This window comes from Callospermophilus lateralis, chromosome 17 (genome assembly GCF_048772815.1).
Source record: "Callospermophilus lateralis isolate mCalLat2 chromosome 17, mCalLat2.hap1, whole genome shotgun sequence".
Taxonomy (NCBI): Eukaryota; Metazoa; Chordata; class Mammalia; order Rodentia; family Sciuridae; genus Callospermophilus; species Callospermophilus lateralis.
The window spans coordinates 52,178,011-52,198,544 of record NC_135321.1 but is presented as its reverse complement, the minus strand read 5'-3'; positions in this window follow the sequence as shown (position 1 = coordinate 52,198,544).

Below are 20,534 nucleotides of genomic sequence, written 5' to 3'. Positions count from 1 at the left end.
TGGTGCTGTCACAGAGTCCCACACCAGTCAACTGTGCTAGCATGACAATAGCCAGTTCAGGAGGCTGCTGTTTATATCTCAGCCAGAAAGTCTCATTCACTTGTATATATCTGACCACAAAACCTACTTCATCTTTAGAATGAAACTTATAGTAAATAGCAGCAACCTAGCAATTATAAATTTGAACTCTCATGTTTATCTACTAATTTGTTTGCCAGTGGAACAGAAAATTTGTAACTTCAATGGGGCTTAAAGTTGATATGGGCTAATAATATTAAACATTGATGATCCCAACACTAAACTTCAGGACAAAAAATATCTTGAGCAAAAGAATGGGGAAAATATTCATATTTAAACATTTATTATATAAAGTATACAGATCCATACATTATGTGTGAAGAATAATTGCATGTATTGTAATATAATTACATATATTATATAGACAACATATGTATATATCTGTATCTGTATATCTGTCTATATATATACTATACACATGTATAATGATTTATATAGATTCAATTTCCACATTTTTTAGAACACAAAATACCTTTCATTCTTTATCTGATAATACGTTTTTCTCTGAGCCAAATTTGCTCATTGGAAAAAATAAATAAACAAAATCCAAAAGGCCGCAGAGAGCCTTTTGCAAGGAGGATGAAATTATCTTGTGATGGAGAAAGCCAGATCTTCAAACTGACAATCAAATGTAGGTTGCAGCCTTTGGGGGACTGAAAGGCGCCTGTATTATGGTTGTTTTGCTTGATATGAGGCTCCTCTCAAAGTTGCTAGTAATAAACTTGGCTGAACAGATGTAGCTAGTTCAGGTCATTGAAAACATGTCAGCTTGGGGTAGGTGATCTTCAAGGAGTAGTGACTCCCTGCTCAGTAGGAAGCCTTTATTGAGCCAATTTATCTTCTGGGACCTAGAAAGAAAGGAAGAGCAAGATAAAACAAAGCAAAGCAAACATGAGATAAGCTGATGAGTGATGAGAAGGCAGGGGACAAACAGAAGCAGCTTTGGTGTTGGTTGATGTGTATTTCCCTGCTAGAAATTTGTGTTAGATCATTTAAAGCAGAAGAGTTTGCTGAGAGTCAGAATTGTTGCCTGTGTTCTCAACTTTCTTGCATTTGATCACAGTACTCGATTATAGCCTTTTAATAAGCAGTTCTGCTCTGAAGACTTAAGAGACTGAGAAACCTCTGTCATCCAGGCACATGTCTGTCATAACCGCAATCTTGCTGAATGCTCAAAAACTCCCAAGTGATCCCTCCTCCCCAGAAATGTACATCCCACGTACAAAAGTAATGGAGATAACATTTGCAGAAAAATCCCTGGTAGAGAAACTCAAGTCATGGTTTGCATGAAATACTAGTTGTGAAGTGTGTTTTAAACTTCTCAGGCCACAGTGAATAAAGAGTTTTGGGTGATGATTGTTGAGGGATCAGGACTGTAAGCTTCCCTTAACTGAAACTGAGCTGTTTGTGAACAGGATGTTAGGTATGGATAAGTGGATAAGAGGTGTTTGATTCTAGGAGATAGAGGAAATATCCAGTATCAGGGACTATTTGTAAACAAACAAGCAAGGATCATGGGACATTTATCTTTGTTAAAGGAGAGTCACTGAATATCCTGTGTGTGTCTGTAGCATGTGTAGCTATCAGGACAGTGACATTCATTGAGCAGGTGCTAAGTAAATGTTATTAGCTTGATCGATAGGAGTTCAGGAAGGCAGAAAGTTGCCTTTTCAAGCCATGGTTAGAAAAAGACTGCATTGAGAATTCTAACTTTGTACAAACATGAAGGCTAAGAATGTAAGGCAAGGGAGAGATTTGGGAGAATGTGTCTCTGAAAACAGGACTTCTGGGCATATATAATAAAACAGACCTGTGGTATTGCAGATAGAATCTAGAAGCTCATACAGTTGATTATTATCTTTTAGGTTTCATGACACAAAAAAATTCAGGTAAGAAAGACATCTGGCTGAGTGAAGATAGGGAGACATTTCCTTCTTTTGATGAAGTTGATAATGGTCTTTGAGTAATTCAAATAATACTCTGATGTTATTTCCAAAGCTACAGGAACTTTCTCTTGAACTATGTTACCATGAATATTTTTCTGTAACCATCTTATTTTGTAGAACATTTCTGTACCTCATATTTTTATTCCAGGTTTGTAAATTGTGACAGAACAGTCTGACAGGTATGATTCTTATGGCAAAACTACATGTTGCTTATAACAAAGAGAAAAAAAATGCATTTAAATATTTCAAATATGCCTAAGCAATCTTCTTACTAAAGGAAGACTATTCATTTTAAATTTTAGCATAGTTGAAACAAAATGTATGAAAAGAATTTGTGCCTCAGATTATTTAGATTAATGATTCCATTTGTAGCACCACATTTATACAACAAATCTAATTTATTCATTATGAAACTCTAATACTTTGATGAATGATTAGCTATTCAGACTTATTTTTATTCAAAAGAAATAGGAATAAACTGAAGCAGAAAGCATGGTTGTAGATACTGATTTTATTTTCAAGTGCCATAGATTCAGAAATATTTTATTGTGCTACATATGTATCTTTTTTTAATTAGAAACAGAAATCTTTTCATCCAAGGAAACATTAGCTAGACTTTGTGTCACAATGATCTAAGATTTTAGTGTGTGTAATAAAATTAAATTGTTTATCTCAGAGCTATTAAGAATTTACAAATGCAACCCTGGAATATATAAGTGTGGCTATTTTTACAGATTCTTACAAACCAAAAAACTCCTCCCTCAAATATGTCAAGCTTAATTTTCTGCTCTGTGGAGCACAGCTAGTGAGGTAGCAGGGCCCGGTGACATTTTCCACAGTGTGAGTTGCCAGCCACTGTAAGCCCGTGGCAGTGTTTAATCTACAGCAAACCATCTAACAATTGGTCGAAGAAAGGTTTATGTAATTCTTCCTTAATATGCCTGTCTAAGGTGATTACAACACAGGCAGAGAATAATAAAAGCAGAATTGGTGATTATCTGATAAGGTAGCGTTTCGTACCAATTATGAGCTGATATAACCTTTATACTCTCAGAAGGTTACTGTTGTGACCCTCTCCATTTTTTTACTAAGCTCCTAAAGAAATGGATATTTGAGTATGCTCCCATTAGTGTATGTTGGAACTGTGATTTCATCGGTCACTATTTCTGCAAGAGCAGCCTATATGCATTCCAGAGTCTGCAGGAGATCTTTAATTCGTAAAATAATAACATGCTGCTACCTGGATTCTAATAATGCTTCAGTAATTCAATCAAATCTCCAATTTGAAAAATTGGTAGTGGCAGCAGGAGAGTTAAATTTGGTAGAACTGGAAAACTTTATTTATTGTTCAACAGGGTAGAACAAAGGTCAAAAGAGGACCTCTGCAGTATCACAGACAAGAATGCCATGCTATGAAACGCTGTGAAGTTCTAGGGGAAATACGATTATCAACTAGTCCTACGGCAGCACCTCCATTTGGTTCCTGGATCTATAAACGACTGTGCATCTGCACAGTATTACCTCACATACTTGGGAACGTTGGTGAACAGAATAAGTACATTCTCTACACAGCTGGAACATTTTCACTGCAAATTAGGTTTTTTTTTCCCCAGTATAAATTAGTTTTTTCACTATAAATCAGTGACAAAAATGGAACTGTACAATGGAATTTTTATAAATGAAATAATATGCTGTATTCTCTTGAGTTTTTTTACTCATTTTTATCTCTGTATTGTTGATCCATATTGTATATAATAATAGTTTGTTCTTTGTGTCTGTAGAACAGTAAATTTTAGAAATATACCAGGACATAATAGTTTTTTTATTCTTTTATTTGTATCCATTGATCAGCATCTCTCATCCCCATCTCAACCACCTCAACCCACCAACCATTCTCCTTTCTTGCTTCTATGAGTTTGAGTATTTTTTTTTAGATTCCAAGTATAATAGAGATAATACACTGTTTTTCTTTCTGACCTGGCTTATTCCACCTAGTATAATATCCTCCAAGTTCATCCATGTTGCGGTAACTAGCAAGATTTCCTCTTTTTAAAAAGCTGAACAATATTCTTTATCATTCGCATTCATTATTCACATGTTCTTTATTCAACCATTGAAAGCCATGCAAGTTAATTTCATATCTTGGCTATTGTGAATAATGCTAAATGATCACAGGCATGCAGAGAGTTCTGCAAGATAGTGATTTTATTTCTTTGGATATTTCTTGAGAAGTAGGATGCTAGATCATTTGATAGTCCTATTTTAAACTTGTCAAGGACCAGTTTACATTCCCACCAATAGTGTACATGGTTTCTCTTGCCAACACTTGTTATCTTTTGACTTTTTGACAATAGCCATCCTAAGAGGTGTGATATGACTATCTCACTTTTTTGTGATGTGTGTGGACTAAAGTTTATTAACCAATTCTATTGTTAAACATTTGCCTCATTGTTTTATGAGTCAAAAAGTGGAATTGTTGGTCATAATCCCTGCATGTTTATACTTAGTGAAATAATCATATAAAATGATTGAACCAACTTATACTTGTGACATAGGAATTCTCCTTCCTTTCTCTATATTTTCCAACTCTGGCTATAACTGGTTTTAGTGCCTTAGGCCACTTTTTTCAAGAAGCTATCTTGTTTTAACTTTCATGTTAATATACAATCCATCTGACATTTATTTTTATATTTAGATATAGTAAAAGGAAATGGTCAACTTTTTTCCACACAGATTTTCAATGTGTCTAACACCATTTATTGAAAATACCCAATGTATTGTTTTCTGCATTCATTCCAGTGGCAACTTTGTCACAAATCTGATGGTCATGTATGTGTGTATGTAGAAGTATTGATTGACTTTGTTCTGTTCCATGATGCTGGCATACAATTTTTTTTAAAAACACACTTATGTTGACAACAGAGATCGCCTCATTTTCATGTGGTATTGCTTAGTGTTACTTTTCTGTTTTTCTTCATCAGTCTTATTAAGTTATAGAAGCAACTTATGGAATAGTTGGCTTTCTCCATTGTGTATTTTCTTGGAACTCCTATTTCTACACATATTTTTATTCCCACCTTTCATTTATTTTCTTTGAATTGAGTTTATTGTTCTTTTTCCAGGTATTTTTTACAATGTTTTGAAGTAATCATTTTGAAATAAGTTGAGACTTAAAAAAACATCTTCAAAAATATTACAGAATTTCCACAAACTCATTACATAGCTTTACCAAGTATGGACAGTTTAAAAGACTGTGGTATAATTATAAAATCATGAAATCAATATTGATCCAATCTATAAACCACCTTCAAATTTTGCCAATTATGCTACAAATTTTGTTTTTCTGGCTTGGGATCAAATCAGGAATCGTATATGGCATTTGTCATGTGTCTTTATTCTCCTCTGAGACAGAGAACCTCCTTAGACTTTGCCTTTCACAGTCCTGACAATTTTGAAGACTGCTGACCAGTCCCTTTGGAGGATGCCCTTTGATTTGGGTTTGTGTGATTTTTCTTTCTCATTATGAATTCAGGTTATTCATTTTTTGCCTGAATACCACAGAGTCTCTGGTGTGACCTCAGTGCAATGTACCTGGAAATTGATGTTGATAGGTCTCATTCTCAGGAATGCAAAGTTTGCTTACCTGAGTGAGGTGCAGCATATCAGTCTCATCTACAATGCATTTTTCATTTTTCCCCTGGTAGTTAATAAGTATCTTATGGGGAGACAGTTTGGGATTATGCCAATGTCCTATTTTCTCTTGTACTTTTACCTGCTAATTTTAACCTCCATCAATAATTCTTGCCTCTAAACTGTATTATCTTTTTTTTTTTTTTTTTTTTTGATGTGGTACTGGGGGTTGAATCCAGGAACTTGCACATATTAAGCAGGTGCTCTGTCGCTGAGATAGAGCTCCTGACCTTTTTAATAACTTATTTTTTTGAGACAGGGTCTTGCAAGTTTGCCCGGTTTGGCCTTGCCATCTTCCTGCCTCAGCCTACTGAGTAGCTGGGACCACTGTGTGTTTGAGATTATGATGTTCTGCTTCTATCATTCATTCTCTATTAGTTTGAATTCTATCGTAAGGATGGGTTGTCTCATTCTTGTTTATTTGTAGTATAGACTTAAGGATATTGATTTTATTCCATGAGATAAATTTCATTATGATTATTTAGTTTGTTGCTCACATTATTATAGATTTGGCTCCTTTAGCTTGTTTCCTTTGCCCCCATGATATCCATTAAATTTTCAGTACTTGCTTCCTCTTTAGCACCACAAGATCTTGCAGGCTTATCTTGCTCTGTGTGTGTGTTTTTTTCCCCCTTGCTCACCCCTGCTCCATTGTAGAAATCAGCTAATTTTCTAGGAATTTTGATTCTTTTTACTGAAGAAGGTCTTTGGAAGCCACAGTCTGTGTTCCAGTAATACCCGTTGCTCCTTTGCCATTGGTCCTATGTCTTTACTTATCTGGTAGAGCTAGGAAATGTGTGTGTATACATACACATATAAATATATATCCAAACCTATTGTCTATCATTTTGTGCATACATGCGTACATATACAAACACTAAGCTCTGAGTTCACACAGATTCATGCTATTCTATTTCAGCATCCTGGTCTTCTTTCTAGCCAACTCCCTTTTATTATTTAAAGCTTCACTTTTTAACATTGTGAACACTTGCTGTCATCGTCATTTGTACATTTAATCATTTGCCCAATCCTGAAATATATCTGAAAAAATCTCACCATTAAAATTTCTTGCCCTCTGATAAACATATCTTCAGCTATGTGTTTATAGTTTTTCTTGTCTTTAGTCCTGGAATATGCCATCCCAATACTGTCTCAGAAAATTTACATAGGTTAGTGTGTTCTTCCCAAACCCTTTAGTGTGGTTATTTATTTATAATGCAATGTTCATAAAAGCTATCAGTTTTTGAATATTAACTTTATGTTCTGTTGTCTTACTAAATTATTTTATCATTCGAGATAACAGTGTTAGTGATTTCTAGAATCATATCATCTGTAAGTATCCAGAGTTTTATCTTACTTACCAATTCTAATATCTTTAATTGACTTATTTTACTTCATTGTATTTGCTAGTACTTTCAATATAATGATGATAATAATGGAGATATTGAATATTCTCCTCCTATTCCTGATCTGAATAGAAATACTTCTAATGTTTTCTAATAAAGTAAGACACTGATTTTAAGATTGAGGAATATATATATATATATATATATATATATATATATATATATACTTGCTAAGAAAGTGTGCATTACTTTTAGTTTTTTATTGGTACATTATAATGTACATATTGATGGGATTTGTAACATATTCATAAAAAAAATAGTATGTAATTTGTTTTTTTGATGAGTGAATATTGTGTATGATGTTAATAGATTTCCTGTTATAAACCAACCTAGAATTTTTATAATAAATCCCACTAGGTTGTGTATATTATTTTCTTATTTTGGTGCTTTGGATCTAACCCAAGGCTTGTGCATACTAAGCCAGTCTACCACTAAGCTATAACATTATTTTCTTATGTGATATTATACTGTTTTCTTATATTTCTTTGCATTTCATTGGTAATAACAAGAAAATATTGGTTTGTAGATTTCTTTATTTTTAAATAAAATAATTTAGGTTAGTTATCAACATTTACCAGCTCAAGAAAAAGAAACACATCTTTTTTCTCTTTTCTAATGTTTTAGAACAATTTTTAGAGGGTCAAGGCTGTTTGTCTTTAAATGATTTATAAATTTCAATTATTACATTATCAGTGTCTAATTATTTTCTTGTGTGGAAAATGATCTCTATTAAACTTTCTATCAGCAATGTCATTTTTTTAAAAAAAATGCATTTCCCTGAGAAATTGTCCTTTTTATCTTGTTTTTAAAACTCATATGCATAGATTTCTATGGAGTATTTCTTTATCATTTTATGTCATTTTTTAAATAGTTAATTCTTCTAATTTTTTAATTTCAAATATTTTTGCTTTATCTCATATTTTCTTGGTCAAGTCTATTGATGGTTTGTTTATTCTTTAATGTTCTTAAAAACATAGGGTATTGATTATGTTGAGTTACTGTTTTCTGACTTTTTAGTCATTAATTTCTACTTTTGTCTTTGTTATTTCCTCTTTTATGCATTTATTTTTGCATTTAGTTGGACATTCAGTATTAGTTTATGTCTTTCTTTTTTCCTCATGTTAAAATACAATCCTGTTATATCACAACAGAATTTTTTTGGTGTATGTATATAAATTAAGCAATTGATTCTTAAATTTACCTCAGATATTAAAGAGGCCAGAAGTAAATGAACTTTGAAAATTAGACAGACATGACTGAAGATCCAGCTCCACTATTTTTTTGTTGTCTGACTTTGGAAAATTCTCAATTCCATGATTTGTAAACCAGAAATGGTGGCATTTCACCTGAGAGTTAATTGAAATAATTTCTAAAATGTACCAACCCCATGTTTCATACTGTGTAATCAATAAATGATCCTTTGTCTACCTTCATAATTTTTAACTAAGAACAGAAAAATGAGGGAACAGATAAAATAACTACTCTTTATTGAGGATTGTGTGTGTGGTCTTGATTTATGGTAACATTTCTTCATTTCATTGCCTTTCTCAGAAGGCATACATAGGTTGCCCAAAGAAGCCAAGTAGATGACTTGCTATGACGTTAAGCCTCACCCTCTGACTCAAAGTCCCTACCATTTAAAAAAAATTTAATACACAGTTGTACTTGCTTACTTGTGGTTTCACTTTCTATGGTTTAAGCTACCTATGTTCAGTCAATCATAGCCTAAAAATATTAGATGGAAACTTCTAGAAATAAATAGTTCATGCATTTAAGTTGTGCACACTATTCTAAATAGCATGCTGAAATCTAATGCTGTCTTGTGGCATTCTGCAGGTTTTATGAATTATTTCCTTGTTCAGAGTATCCATGCTGTGTATGCTACCCACATATTAGTCACTGGATAGCCATTCTGGTTATCAGATAAACTGTCTGATATTATAGTGCCTGCATTCAAGTAACTCTTATTTTAATCAATAGTAACTCCAAAGTGCAAGCTTGGTGATGCTGTCCATTTTGTCAGTGTATTGTAATACTTGTTATATTTTATTATTATTGTTAATCTCCTATTGTAGGTACATTTATTACTTAAATTATGTAAAGAAGATAGCACATTTAGGGTTCAATACTATCTGAGGTTTCAGGCATTCACTTGGGATTTTGAAACTACTTGCATTTATTTATTTTTAATTAACATATAAACTCACTTGTTAAGAGATAAGACTAAGTCTGCTATTTATGTGGTTAAACAAGTAATATTGATAATATAACTATGAAGCTCTATTAACAGATCTGCATTCTTTTTTTTTTTTTGTCCTCTTCTCTATTTTAGCATATTGTGAATAGTACTCTTGAGCCCCTTCAAGTGATTATCACTTAGACTTTTCCTGGGACACTTCTTTGAAAGGACCATCATACATCCAATTTGCTCAGATAATCCAAGATTAATGGAATTCTTGCAAAGTGAACTGCACTTGTCTCACTAAGACTGGTAAGAGTTTAAAAAATACGTTTACCGTTTGTGCATGATATTCAATGTCATGAACTGTTCTGAAGTATTTCTTATAATTTGGAAAGTTATATTAACTAAATAAGCATATGGGGAGGGGGGAAATAGACTATTAGAGAAAGGCAGTAGTACATTGAGTTGTTTATTAGCCAAGCATAATGGTGATGTATCTGAAGATATTTTTCTTACTTTTGAAAAGTACAGAGATTTAAAATTAAGTGCCGGTAGAATTTCATGGCAAGAATTCTTCTTGTAGAAGACTGTAATATAGCTTATAAAACCTATAATTGCTAAAAAATCTGTGTTGTTTTTCCACTATAAAATCAATAACTGTAAAATGGAGACACTATCTCCTTGAAATTGGTTATGATGAAAATGTACCTATTGTGATTATCTATATGCAAATTTTTCCTAAGCTGAACTTGCTTTACAAGGGTATAATGTTAGTGCATTTAAGCTTACTTTTGCATATCATTGCCTCAGCCTCAAAATTTCCTCTTCCAGTATACTAAATTGCCATACATTTCAGTTAGAGCTTATTATCAAAACAAAATTTCCATCCAGAGAAGACAATAAAGTTGAATCAGATGGCATAATAGGAGTAATTACTGCAAGGGTTTTTTTGGGGGAAGAAGATGAGCGAACATAATTTTGCATCTCTCAGAAGCATATACCAGGGGTTTCCTGAGAATAGAAGCTAAGAGATAAGCACAGCTGCTTGGGCCATGACAAGGAACTATCTTGGGTGGACAGTTGTTGAGAAATAAAGATAATCCAAAGGTTTCCCTTCTCAAACATACAAGTTATTTTACATCTCAAAGATCTAAGACTCAAGACCTGAGCCAGTAGGAGACACAAATCAGAAAGAACAAGTATGTAGATTGGAGTACTATGTCTTCTGAGATGTGTATTCATCCAGTCTCTAGCAACTTTTAGAATATTTTCTTGGTAATGTAGGGGAAGAGCTATCCCCCAAATTTTCTGGTGAATAGGGTCTGGAACTGGTATCCGGGGAGGCTGAAAATGTACAAATGCCCCTAGTCATAGCATAGTGGCTGAGAATATGGGCTCTGGGGACAAACTGTTTTTTCCAGTTCAAATCCTGACTCTGCCACAATTTGTCCTGATTCCTGGGGGTAGTTGGGAAAATTCAAAGACTGAATTTATAAAGGGTGATGGATACTGTATTGACACATAATAAATGTTCAATAAATGGTATTATCATGCTGGACATTTGTACAAATATTTATAAGGGCTTTCTTAGACTCATTAGTGACCTTGATTTTGATGATTTTTCTCTATGAGATTTCAAATTTCTCATCTGTAAATTCTCCAACTCTTCTCAACAATTTGTCATCATCTCACATAGCCAACCACAGGTGGGAAAATATTACTATATTTTTCAAGAGTAGATTTTGTGTTTGTAAATCCCAGTGCATGACACAGAAGTATTCAATCCATGGTAACTATGATTAATATTACTACTATCATTATTTTTATATTTATTCTTCTTAAATACGTTCTTTATGTGTGAAATAATTGTTAATGTTGTTTAAACTTTGTTTAAAACATTGTAGAGGCTTTTCTTTAAAAAGTCATTCCCATGTAATCTACTTACGTTCACTTCTGTAATATGATTGTTAGAAGATTGTGGCCTGGTGAATTTTCCTTTTATATTCTTTGAGAAAATCAATTTTCTCTAGTAATAGCAAAATGCTTAGTGCTCTTCTTGGCAGATTTACTAAGAGATCTACTTAGATCACAATTTAAATAAAACATTTAAAATGGAATTTTAAATGAAATATTAATATATTAAAAAATCTCAGAACACTTTTTGAGAACAAGGTACATTGTTATCATTTTGTACCCCAATACAGCATATTTACTGTAAACGAAAATTACACCTTGTGATATCACCAAATTACTTCAAGCGTAGCTGCTTCTAAATCTATCTCGACTTCATCCTTTCCAAGTGAAATTATACAAATTTCATTTTAAGTTGTTTTAAACTCTGATGATTCTTAATAGAGGAGTTTTCAGTTTCACCCTTATTAAGAACTTTAAACTAGTGAACCAACTATTGAATTTATAAAGTCATAAAATAAATACTAGGAAATCAAGATCTACCACTGTTCACTCCCCACTCCATCTGACTTTTCTAACTCTGTACTTGGCCTTATTGCTATGGTTTTCAATTCTTAGGACTGAATGACTTCATAATCTAAACTCTGATTATAAACTCTGCCAACTATGATTCTGTTTATAGTCAATGTAGTATAGTACTGGATTCAAAATAATAAATTAATTTCAGGAAACCAAAAATTTGGCTCTGTCCCTCCTACTAGGGTCTGATATTGCTTATGCAGAGTTGTGTACCAGGGTTAATGAAAATGATCTTAATGAATTGTTGTGGACAAAATCAAATTTTATATTTCTCCCCATTCTTCATTTTTGTTGGTTTACTTCCAATGTTTTAAAATAAATTAATTATATGTGTAAGCAGGAATAAAAATAGGTCAGATTGGTCAAGGTATGTCTAGAAATCTTATATATAACTATATGTTTCATTTGCCTACAAATAAATTTTCAATAGAGCTAATTACCCTTGTTATGTAATTTTAGCTAAGCTAGATTTTTGACAGGAATTTCATAGTTAAATTGTTTAATGGAAGCATTTGCAAATAAGTAGATCATAAACTCTTTCAGTGTGGGCAATGAGTAACTTTAGATCATCTGCAGAAAATTAAAAACTGCTTTTATTGGAAGAAAATTATTTCATTTTAAGAGTATAAGTTTTCCTTGGAGAAAAAATTCTACTCATCTGATATTTTGAAGGAATCTAAATATTTGGCATTCATATTAGTGGTTAATGAAAATTTAAGGTCTTCTTAAATATTATGCTCTTTAATTGGGTCAAATATGGTCATTTTGTGGTGTTGATTGTTATAAGATTCACTGATAGTCTTATTCATTTAAGATATGTTAGGAAGACTTTAAAGACTAACAGGTTAGTTAAGATCATTTTCCTTTTTCAAAGTGTATGAGGCATTATTAGTCCCTTAGTCTAATAGTTCCTTAATCTTCTTATTTAGTCTTCTTTATCCTTTATTAAGAAAACTGATATTTTTCCTTTAGGCATATTTTCCTTATTTATGTGTTTTCATTCTGGAAGTATATGGATAATTGTGGTCATTCATAATTCTTGGTGTGAATTGACATGAAAATATAAAATTTCATAGATGTATGAAATTAGCTAGATTATAGTTGCAAAGCATTGTTAGAGGTTCTTAATATCAAAACTTGAATTGTTTAAAACATTCTAGAGGCTTTTCTTTAAAAAGTCATTCACATGTAATCTCCTACTTATATTCATTTCTATAATGTTATTGTTAGAAGATTATGGCCTAGTGAATTTTCCTTTTATATTATTTGAAAAAAATCAATTTTCTCTAGTAATAGCAAAATGTTTAGTGCTCTTCTTGGCAGATTTACTAAGAGATCCACTTAGATGCTTTAGAAATCTGGCAGTAAAAATTCATCATGATAAAAAATAGGGATTGTCGTCAAGCAAATAATAACGTGTTGCACACATCTCTTCCACTTTTTTCATATTCACCCTAAAAATGAAACTTTTACGTAAAAGAAAGATTATTGGACTGAAGGTTGGTGGGCTATGTTTCTAACGGTGATTTTAGGCAACTCACTTTCTAGGCCTCTTGAACTTTGGTGTCTTTCTTTTCCCTTAAAAATATTATTAATATTTTTTATCTCATTTAGTTGTGGAAATTAAATGAGATGACATTTGTGGAAATGTTTTTGAACTTGAAAGTTCTGCAAGAATGGTGCATGTAAGTATTGCTCCTACCAGTGGTGTATCATGGAAACATTTATTATAAGAATGTTAAAAGCCTGAGTGTATAAGTATTTTAAAACCTTTTTAATTAAAGAATTTCAAAGTTAAGCATTTTCAGTAGATTTAACATCACGTTTATTGTCATTTCCTTAGTCAAACCCTCATGTTTCCTGCTCTTTATTGTGCAAGGATTTGTGCAACATTCATTGGCAGAACTTGAGCCATCCCAGTAAATGATAGGTATTGACATCAGTATTGTAATTTTATTAGCCATGAAATCCATGAAGAGTTATTGAATCTTGAAGATTTAGAATTTCCTGGCATTAATGTCAGAAAATTTTGATCAAGGAATAATAATGATACTGTAATTTTAGTAGTTCTGATGAAGTCAATTATAATTACATATATTTTGCAATAAAATTGGGAGCTGTAGTGAGTTCATTATGATGTAGGATCAGGAAATATAGAGAATCGATAAGACACATCAGTTTGCCTGGATGAACTCGACTTTTTGACACCAGCAGAAAGTTCACAGGTGTAGCTGAAGACGTGGTCCTGACTTGATAACGTAGACTAGTTAGTATTTTATGGGGTTGGAATCAAAACCCAGTTTTGTGTAAGCCCAAAGTCAGAGCTCTTTTGCGCTTGACATACTTTTTTAAAAATATTTTTTTTAGTTGTCAATGGACCTTTATTTTATTTATTTATATGTGGTGCTGAGAATCAAACCCAGGGCCTCACACATGCTAGGCAAGGCTCTACCACTGAGCCACAACCCCAGCCCTTGACTTACCTTTTTCATGTCTAATAATCATCAATCTGCAGTGTGTTTAATAACTGTTCTGTCTTCCTCAATTTGATACCTAGTCTCAGTGATAAATTATAAAGCATTTGTAGTAAGTGGTTTCGAAGGGAAATCTTAATACATGACCAAGTAAGACATTTTTGAAGCTCTATTACCAATTTTAGGCTATTTACATCTATTAAATGACCCTTTTAATGTCTTAATCAGTGTCTTGGTAGCCTATGAAATGATTCATGGATGCCTACATAGGGGAAATAGCCTGTTTCCATAATTGAATACAAAATTATCCTTCTCAGTTAAGAAACACTGAACTCCCTGCTCCAAGTTTATTTAACACCTTTATTAAGTTCAGTTTCTCTCCTACTTACCATCTTGTCATGTTGAAGAATGTACGATCATCAATTTCTAATTTCCTTGGGAACTCCTAGAGGGAACCATCTCCCATCTACTAGAGTGGTATCCTTGCTCCCAACCTCGGTTCTTGAGACTAATAGGCACTTAATATTTAGAATATGGATGACTGAAGGACAAAACAATTCGGTACATGCCCAGAGTCATTTAAGAAGCCACTGCTATAATTGATAGTAAAATACTTTTTATTTTCCATCTGTTGATTCATCCTGTGATTGATTTATTCATTCAGGAAGGATTCATTGGACACATGCTGTGTGCTCAGCAGTTTTCTGGATGTTATAACTGTATGAGTAAGCAAAACTGACAAAACATTATTACCTTTATGTACCTTACCTTTTACTTGATAAAAGTGCTCCTGGCCACACTTCAGAATCCTTTACAAATTAAAAAAAAAAGTTTGTTTTTTTCCAGAATTTATTTATCATAATTTTAAAATGAATTTCCTTATCAATGGAAAATAAATGGAAAGTTTCGCAAAATACTCAAAAGTCTGTGAGACTTGAGACTGAGTGATTTTGTAGTAGATGCTACACCCTCAATGAACAGATTAGTTTCTACCTAACATCCATTATTATCTTAAGTAATTCAGCAGAGATTAAAAACCTTATAGTTTTCAACTGTTTTAAAATATGATGGTGTTTCACATTCTACTGATATATTTATCTATATATCTATATATATCTTCACTGAGACAGTAGCAAAGGAAAATGTTGAGACGGTAAGGGGGAGAAGAACAACTGATTCAGTATACTGTGAAAAAAATCATTGTAAAATACAGCTTCAAAATAGATTTTCATTTTAGCTGTAAAAGTTTAAAATAAGTAAATTAAGATGTTCCCAGTATAAGAAAGAATAATGGTTTGACTCAAGTATTCTAGTACTTCCAGTAATGTACCCAATGATGTTGATGAGGGGACTCTCATTGTATGTGTACATTTATTTTTTCTTATTTGGACCAACTGATAATTTTTCTTATTAATCAGCATGGACATTAGTTCCTGATATACAATTTACTAGGATGTACAATACTTGTGGAGTACAGGAGCAGAAGTATTTCTTCATAAAATATCATACATGTGTAACTTGCTCTTAAAATCCTTCTTAAGGATACGAACTATAATATTTCAAAATACAAATATAGGCAACTCAGCCTCTCAGTTTACCAAATATCAGACTCCTACATTTGCTCTTTTAGATACTAATGTGAATTAGATTGGATCTTACCCTCAAGGAGTTTACACTCTCCTGGGAGAGAGAAATAGTCAAATAGGCATCTACAACAGTTATTTAGCCAGATTTTATTCATTTAAGCTCTCGTGTTCAATACATATTAGGCTTTGAATTATCCATTGACCCAGCCCCTTACATGCAGGAAAACGAGATGTTACAGGATTGTTTTGTTATGAGAAGCAGAATCCCTTTCAAGCTAGCTTTGGTGAAGGGGATCTGCTGGAATGACATAAGAGGAACGTTTTATGTCAGTGTACCCAGGGGATCCGCCTGGTCTACAGGTCGCCATGGTCTCTTTCACAGTCTGTTCGGACCTCATGGCCTCTCCTCTTTCCTTCTTTCTGTGAATCTACTTCCACTCCATCCTTCTACCTCCTGATGTGTTACTTACACACTTGTTTCTTCTACAACACAATGAACCCCAAAGTATACTTTGAGATTCTTTAGATTAGCTGACTGCATTCTTTTGGCAGAACATATTAGATTTCTCGAAATATCTCATCAGTTCCGTTATTCACTCATAGCCCAATAAGCAGCCCTTAGAATGGAGCTATTTGGTGTGTACACAAGCCCCTTCTGTGCCAATGGGCAGCACAACTCTTGAGAAAGGGGTGTGATCAATAAGGTACTGTCAGCTCCTGTATTACTATGACACGTGTGTTAGGATGTGTTAGTGGTAATTATGGGCAAGTTGGCATTTAAGGTTTGCTTCAGTGCTTTTTATGTGATAAATTGTAAGCTTATTTTTTTGGTATATTAATTTGTGCCCTAAACGATAATAGAAACCAATGAGTAGTTATACTTTTAAGCCATAAAAATGCCAGAAGTGATTCATGGTTTATATTTAATATGCACACTCTAAGTACCTGAATGTAATAAATTGATGATAGAATTTTTAATTCAAAAGTCCATTGGAGTTTACATTTTTGCAATCACCATAACATTTCTATTGCTAATTGCCTGCTTTAAACTACACTGTGCACCTCAAATTTTAGAATGTTTAATACTTAAGGACTTAAACAAGATGTAATTTTACTTCTCTTTCCTTATACTCTAAAGTTGAGTGTACAGTCATTCCTTGGGATCCATGAGGAATTGCTTCCAGGACCCACAGTGATATCAAAATCCTTGGATGTTCAAATTGCTTATATAAAATGGCATAGTATTTGCATGAAACTTCCGCAATCCATATATTTTAAGTCATCTCTATTTTACTTAGGATGCCTAACCCAATGCAAATGTTATATAAATAGTTGTTATAGTGTATTTGTTTAGGGAAGAATGGAAATAAAAAATTATGTTATTACAGACACAATTTTTTTCATATATTTTCTAACTGTGGTTGGTTGAATTTGTGGAAAGGAACTACAAATATATAGGGTCACAGATATGATGGAGCTGCTTAGTTTTTTGAACTATTAAATTATGTCTTCAATTACTTTTATTGTGCTAAGCACTGAGTTCATTGCTTGAGATCTAAGGGTGATCCTTGATCTTTGTCTAGTTCAGTGGATGGTACTATGAAAGATACTTGGGGATATAAACAGCTTCATCCTAACGTTGCCATTCAGTCCATTATTACTGCTCTTTCCTTGGGATGCCTTCGAAACCAATCGCATAAATCTCTATGTTTCTGTTCTGGAAAGTCTCACCAATAAGAAATTTGCTGCTATTGTGATAACAGTTTTATAAGTTATTATTATTTTGATGAATTAACTGCTGACTGCTTTATAGTACTTTCCTGTAGGTCCCCAATACATAGAGAACTGACAAATGGTGTTACATAGTGTCAGTTTCTGTATGTATATGGCATAAAATGATATATAACTTCACAAAATGAATGTTCAAATGGCCTCACAGATTAAAAGGCAAATGTAAACACTAGTGAGGTTTTATAAATTCCTCATGGCTTTCTCCATTGTATCTTTGATTTTTTTCCCCCAATACTTGGAGTCTTACTAGGATGTATTTTCATAACCATCTTTCCTATAATTTATATGCAGTCAAAACTCAAAGGAATATATATATATATAATATATATAACATATATTATATATATCTAATAGAGGATATATATCCTCTATTTAAAAGCATTCTTAAGATAATATGCAGACAAAGGTGGTTCCAAAAGTGAGGAATGGTATTAGTGATTATAATTATTGTTATTTCAAAACCTCTTTCCCCCTCTGCCCCAGGAAAATAGGAAACTTCTGCTTTCTTCTATTTTATATTCCTACATATTCCTACATTGTTCCCGAAGTAGAATGTAATTTGAGGTTCATTGATAACAGATGAGGCCATCAAAGACTCTTGGACCATCCCTAAACTCAGACTAGAGTCTTTTTTTAATTTATTTTTTATTAGCTACACATGACATTACAATGATCTTGGCAATTCATACATTTGAATAAATTGGGGTATAATTTCTCATTTTTCTGATTGTACAGATCGCAGAAGTCTTTTTACAAATCTTTTTGCAAACTAGGGTCAGAAATATTTCAGCCATCATTAGAGCTGTAGGATGCCAGTTTGCTGTAGCAATATGGAGATGCTTCCATACAACCAGATGTCTGGAAATCTAAGGTAATTCATAGGTTTTGTGGTTAAAACCTGTCAGTGGTACCAAACAAGAACAAGAGTTAGCCCATTTCTTTGAATTGACTTGATCCAAATTGTGTTAAAATTCTACCACGAAAAATATCAAGTGATACTTATTGTCACAGAGACTAAGATGCCATATAAATGGAAGTGGGGGTCTTTCATCCACCTCTTCATTTATGTATTCAGTCATAAATGTGTTTTAATTGTCTTTTATAAATGGGTGGCACTGATATGGGGAGTCAAAGAAAATGTTTCTTTATTTTAACTTCTTCTAAGGATGAGGTCCATTGTAAAAATGACCACAGATTCCTTCCCTCTCTGTGTTGGTGGTGATGTTGCAGATCTTTCTGTCCAACAGTGAGTTGCTCTGGACAATGGGATGTTCACAAAAGTGGTTTCAGCAAAGTCTTTTGAAAAGCACTTTCATAACGGAGCTTGCCATTTTGCTTCTTTTATTGCAAAGTATCCATGGGAGGAATCATGGACAACCAACTAGATAACAGGAAGTATGTGGCCCATGCACCAGCCAGCTTCCAGACCTGGTAATGAGGCCACCCATCACCCAGGACCAGCAGCTCCTGCCTGACCTGACTGACCCTCAAACTCATTTCCAATGTATGAGCTAACCTAGTTGGGGTCAATGGAATTAACCCAGACCAGATGAAGTCTCTGCAGAATTGTGCACTAAATAAATGCTTGTCGTAGTCAGCCACTGATTCGCTTGTAAAATAGTTATATAGGATAGTAGAGTAATATATGGCTTAGATTATCAGAATTTGGTGATGGATAAATTTATGCAGATGGGAAGAGCTGAGGAAGAAGAGTTAAGTTTTAAGCTCAATTTTTTTAAAAAATAAATAGGATTTGGTTAAACAGAAAAAAAAATAATAGATGAGGAAAACAAGTGATTTCAGTCCAGCTGGGAGACCAGAAGGAAACAGGAGCATGAATGTAAAACCTCACTTTGGTCAATTTGGTGGCATAGATCAAGTGATACCACACTTCTACTAGATCACTAGCTTTACTTCCAACTCAGGCCATTTGCCGTGACAAGCCCCCAGGGGGGAAAAAGTGTGAAGTGTGTGGATGTCCCTGTATTTTATATTTGTTGGTTATACCTGTATGTTTAAGTCTACTTTAAAAGAAGCATTGTGTTGTCATATTTGGCTAAGGAAATGCAGTTTTGGAAAAGTAAACTATTCTCTATTGTCATTAAAACATTTTTTATACAAGTCAGGAACCAGAAGTTTACATGAAAACTTGTTATTACTCTTTTCTTAATTCTCCTATCTCAACAGTGCACAAAATATCATTCCTCTCTATTGAAGGAATAAACCCATAATTTTACCTTTGGATATATGACAAGATTGTGCCAAATTGAGAGTGGTTGTAACTAATTACTAATCATGATATGTCTAATCAAAACTGTCATAACTTATCTTGTTAGCAGTACATATATATGAACTAAAATTTCAATTAATATGCTTTTTCTCTCCACTGAATTCATAATTTATAATGTGCTGGTTAACTCCTACTCCCCCTTCAGATCATGGTCAAAGAACCCCTCCTCAGCAAAGTCTCTACTTATAACCTCAGTCGATTTCAGTTTGGGTGTGGCTATGTATTCAGTGGTGCTCATTTTCTTTATAGGATTTCTTTCGGTGCATGTTGCACTTTCATGGAATGCTGTTTGTCCTGCCTGTTAGATTGTAAGCTTTAGGCTTGTCATTTTATCCTCAGCAAGGAGCACAGTGTCAGGCATCTAGTGTGCGTTGAACAAATATTTGTTGAGAGGATAAATTAGTGAAGCACACTTTTGCCTGCATGAGGTCTCAGTTGAAATGCTAACAATGGAAAATATCAAGGGGAATTTTTTCTAGGCAGAAGCCAGAGCTGAAGCCCTACATGGAAAAGAGTTTAATAGAATCAAGGAACGGAAAGGGGGAACCAGAGTTTAGTGTTCCTTGTGGAGTTGGGAAAGAGGAAGTCAAGACACTTAGGA